This window comes from Oreochromis niloticus, linkage group LG17, assembly GCF_001858045.2.
Source record: "Oreochromis niloticus isolate F11D_XX linkage group LG17, O_niloticus_UMD_NMBU, whole genome shotgun sequence".
NCBI classification, from domain to species: domain Eukaryota; kingdom Metazoa; phylum Chordata; class Actinopteri; order Cichliformes; family Cichlidae; genus Oreochromis; species Oreochromis niloticus.
In genome coordinates, this window is record NC_031981.2 from 25,887,213 (window position 1) to 25,892,838 (window position 5,626).

Here is a 5,626-nt window from a genome sequence, read left to right on the forward strand (position 1 = left end):
TGTTAATAGCCCTAATACTTAGATGAATTTTCACCTTTAAGGTTAAAAAAAATCTCAAAATTATCTAGATGCCTGTAAAAGTTTTTACTCAATGAGATACTGCTGCTATACATTACTCTAGAAAATAGGTTTTCTTATAATCAAAGATATATTTCAGTTGTAAGGGGAAATATTTAAGAGACAGGGTTAAACATTTGGCCAACTGAAAAGGACAAAGATTTGTTTGAATACACAATGACTGTACAACTTCAGCTCTTTGTACTGCAGACAAAGCATTCATGTGTCCGTGAAACTCAGACTTCTACCTCCAACAAAATCAAAAAGAGAGAAAGAAAATTAGAGCATAGAACAGCAGTCCTTTGAATGTTACTCCTCCCTCTTGTACATAAATGGTTGAAAACCCACCAGTAGATACATTTTAATTTAAAAGAGTTATCTGATAATAAAAACTGACAGTGGTGTGAGGACGGCATCTTCAGGGACATTTCAGTTAAATAATCTGAAGTGAAATCTCATAGCCATTGTCAGAGGGAGTAAAAGAGTATGGGGAAAAAAGCTTTTTTAGACCATATTCTGAGGGAAAGTCAGCAAACATGAAATTAAACAATGCTTCAAAATACCTGCCAAATTAAGTTCCCAGAGGCATTTCAACATGGTTGCTGACTGGTAAGACTTGCCTCCAGAAGGACTTTGTTTATAGCAATTATCTCACCCTAAGACTTTTTTCTTCAAAGAGAACAAAGTTTAGAGTTTCATTTCTTTCTTCAGCATGAAAAAAAGAAGAAAAAAACGTGAAGTCAGTATTTTTTTTCTTTTTACCTTTTACCTTTAATCTTTATACATTATGTATAATGTATGTGGTTTTTGGTACTTGTGGTTTCATTGTTTTCAAGTATGATACAATATGATACTAAAACAGTTCCTATAATGAAATGAGGCAGCTGGTGGCATTTATAAAGCCCTGCCTTCAGGCTCCTTTAGTTAAATAACATAAACTCTATCCAAAGCTACTAAGTGATAAAGCTGACATGTTGGTTAATCAGTTTGCGTTTCCCGCCCAGGGTTCAGTGTTTGAGAAGAGCCCTGCAGCTGTGTGAGCTATATCTCGGCCTCCCTACACAAACCCAAAGGGAGGCAGCGGGAAGATCTTGTTCCTCCGTTTTGCCCCGGAGTGAGTGGGCAGAAGATTGTGATGAGCGGGGAAGAAGAAGTGGAAGGGGGCAAGTGTTGAAGCGAGTGAGGGTGTGCTGATTGGGGAGGAAATTACCCCCGAGTCTGCACATTCTCCTGCACAAACACCCACACAAACACACACTTACGTTTTCCTGGGTTTTGGTTTTCGCTGTTTTAGTTTGATGCTGAGGCAGATTTCTTCGTGCCCCCCCCCCCCACCACCACCACTACACTAACACACATACACACCCACCCTCCCTTCCAACACCTCACCTTTTCGCCCCTCTCGCCCTCCGAACCCGGCACAGTCAGCATCGTCATGGCGACGCCAATCGATGCTCCGCACCCCGCTGAGCGTGTCCGCTCAAGGCCGAGCAAAGGGGCCCTCCGCAGGGGATTGTGGGAAATCTGATTTATGATGCCCGCGGTGTTGCTGACCACTAACGTTTTTTACTCCCTCTCTCTTCATCTTTCCCTTTGTCTCTCCATCTCTCTGGCCCGCTTGCTTTCTTCTCTCCGTGACTTACCTATTTAACTCTCTTCTCCCTGTGAATGTTGTAGCTTTATGAAAATGAGACCACTGGAGAAGCATCTGGAGAGGAACCAGAGATAAAAATGTACTCCTCAGTGGCACAATAAGGTGGTAGTTTGGGTAGAAGGGACTGACCAGAGGATGAGAAGGGGGCTGTAAAGGAGGATGGGATGAGATAAAGACATGGAGAAAGAAAAGATGATTCGATTTCATAGGGATCTGCCTGCATGAGGAGGAAGATGTAGAGAGGATTTTCACGGCTGCTTGGCTGCTCAGCCTCTCTCATCTGCTGTTGTCTCTGCCCTGCTGCTCATGATGTTTCAACCACCAAACAGAGCAAGCATACGCTACGCATACGTGTTGACAAAGGTTATGAAAGTTCAGCCATGGGACAAAGGACTGAACTGATGACAGGTGCCAATATCACAGTAACAGATTGGAAACATATACAGACATGTTTTGTTTCACAGTTTCAAGTTTTAACAATTCACACCACACTGTGAGCGACACATTTCTAAGCCTACAGAAAAATGACAAAATCAGCTTTTAGTGGTTTTAGTACAGATTGCATGGCACCATATGTCACAAAATTATTTGTCTGAAGACACACAGTATATGTACCAAAGTACTGGGTCATCTACACTTTACACCCACAAGAGGTGCTAGCACATGGAAACGAATTCTATAATCTTCCAGCACACCAATGTTAATGCCAGAGGAAGTTTGGAACTCTGCGGCTGTTGAGTCAGAGTGTCAGTGACTTTTACACACTATGCACCTCAGCCCTCTGCATCACTGCTCTGTAACTTTACATTGTCTTTGTGGCTGAGTTACTGGTTTTTCTAAATGCTTCCACTTTGCAATATAACTCTAGTTATGGCTACAGTTAACAGTGAAATATCTAAGAGGGAAGAAATTTAATGAACTGACTTGTTGCAATGGTGGCATCCTATTACAGTACCACACTTGAATTCAACAGCCTCTTTCACACACCCATTCTTTCACAAATGTTTGTGAAGGCAGACTGCAGCTATATTAAGATGGACAGCATTAAATAACAGGTGGGCATCTTGGGTTAGACAAAAATCAGATCTTAGAGCAACTGAATAGTAACTGAGTTAAATTAAATGTAATGGGAAAAAAGGTTTCTAATGAATTTATAGGAACTTAAAGTCCTGAGTCATTTTCATAAATATCACACACAGAATCCTGTCACCACTCTGACATCACCACTGTTTTGATAGTGTGTATCACAGTAACAACACAGTCTAAATGTTTGTTGAAGCTGCAGGGGGTCTCCCAGCCCCTGCTGTGTGGGGGACTGACTCCTCTTTGGGACGCTCATTTGCTCCTCCACTTCAAGAACACAGTAAATTAGAAAGTTAACGCACTGATGGGGCAGAAGATTGCCCCGATGGGCTGTTATTTGTGTGTGGGTGTGTGTCAGCAGTAAAAACAGTTCCCAGAACACCAGGAGATATGCATTAGACTAATGTGTGATTAAACACATCCAAGCATGTGATTGGTTGATTTATCAGCTTTGACAGTGGTAACTGGTGGGTTTCTTATACCAGTCATGAGGCAGAGAGCAGGGCAGGTTTATACATCTTTGTTAGCTTAGTAAAATCTCATTAATGTCATTTTTTGACATGCAGTCGGCTTAACTTTTAATTATAAATGGACAGTGACACTAATGCTAGTGGTTTAAGACTTATACAAAGATAAGCCTATTTTCCTGTGTTTCTAGCCCTTTAAACACAAATGATGTAATAGAATATAGTAATAATTATCTTGTTTTCTTTCCACATGATTTTCAACGGTATTATGAATAAGATGCAAGTATTTCACTCACTGATTTAAACAACCTTGAACACAGACTTTTGCGTATGGTTGGCTTGTACATCAATCAAAAAACATTTTATTTTTCAAACGATCCATTAACGGTGTTCCAAAATGAACCAACACCATCTTAACAATTTACGGAAGCATGTTCAGGCATTATGGTTAGAACTGTTGTCCACCGCGTCATGTTACAATCTTTATGACAAAGCAAGAACTATAGATGAATTTATTGCAAAGAACAAATTAAATGAATTATTTTTTTGTTGTTTTTTAAAACAATTACAGTTTATATGGTTAGTGTTTGGCGGTAAACAGACATCCTCAGAATGTCTTCACTTATCAGGTTTTACACAAGTGGACACGAGGTGGCAGATCACAGACAACTCCAAACATCACCATGTATACACATTGGCACTGCAATAGCAAAGGTTTTTTTTTGGAAGAAATGAGCAGACTTTTAAGCTATTTTTGTACGGTGGGCCCTAGAGACAAAGCACGCACAAACTCCGAATCACGTACAAACTCCGAAGCATGTGCAAACTCCAAAACATGTACAAACTCCAAAACACAACGGAAGTGCTCCAGGACGCTATGGGCAGTGTTGAGCTTCTCTCTGAGCAAAGCACACTGACTGTTGGCTAACGTCAGATTTGACTCCACCATAAACCAAGCGTTCATAGCAATGAAAAACAAATCAAACAAACAACAGTTTGCACATTACCTTTCTTATAAAGGGTGGTTGTTCTATCTTTGCAGGTGTTATCCGCTGGTATCCAACTCCATGTGTTTGCAACAAACTTGCAGTATTTTGCAAATCAAGCTCAACACTGCCCCTAGCGTCCTGGAGCCTGTCCATTGTGTTTTGGAGTTTGCATGTGTTTTGGAGTTTGTACGTGCTTTGTCTCTAGGGGCCACCGTATTTTTTGCACATACAAATTCTATTTTTAATTTGTGACATGATAGCATTAATAACACTGATTCATCATTCTTACAGTTATCACCTCCCTGGGATTGGGGAACTGGTTCCCAATAGTTTAATTCCTTGGAAATTTTAAATAGTTCAATTCCTTGGAGAAGTTAAATAGTTAAGTTGCTTGCCTATTGATTCAGTTCTATTTGCACTTGTGCTACAATCAGCTGATTTCAGTTTGTGTGACGGAGGAGGAAAATAGTGGAGTATTCTATAGCAAGAATAAGGACAGCACTTCAGTTTTTATTGCAAGGACGAGAGGGACAAGAGCATGACAGTTAAGTGCGAACTGCTTCCAGGACAGAAACAACTACATTATGCTGCTCAGAGAAATTCAGCTCTTTGCAAGCACCTTCACAGACATCATCAGTTAGCTAAAAACCTGAGTGATGTTAAGCTCAGTGAATGCCGACCCAGCCCAGCAGCCAGACCCTGAACTTCAACGGTAACAAAAGCCATGATGAGGAGCCAGACTGCAGCGTTCGTCTCTACCTGTTCAGGTTTCTAGAGTAGAATCACCCTGACAATCACTTTAAAGTCTCTTTGTGCTAGTCCTCATTAGAATAGGGATTTGTGTTGGTGTGTGGGACTGTGGGCTATTTGTTTTTTGTTGTTAAGTATGAGACGGTACATTTCAGTTCATTTTAAAGAGAAACAGTGAAATTAATGTAACCAGTAGTAAAATGAACTACTTTCTCCTGGGAGTAATTAAGTAACGTACTGTACTACTTTTAAGAAAAGTGTTCTGTGTAATATGTGTAATGCATTAATTATTTTGAGTAATGACCCTAACAATGATCACAACAAAGAGGGCAAATACCTCCAACATGCACAAACGTGACCACACAACATGTAATTAATTTGCTTGAACGTTTCATCTGCTGCTTAGTGGTGGTGACTCTCAAAGTGGAGCGAATGAGAAACCAATGAGAAGTGATAAGGAATCAAATTCATGGGTGATATAATGGAATCAGAATGACCAAATTCGTATTAACTTCCATCCCTATCCCCTCCCTGTCTATGATATCAGCATCATAGAATTAGGAACACTCCTTGTTTCACATTACACCATTTATCTCAGTAGGCTAAGTAGAGGGTTGTACGAGATT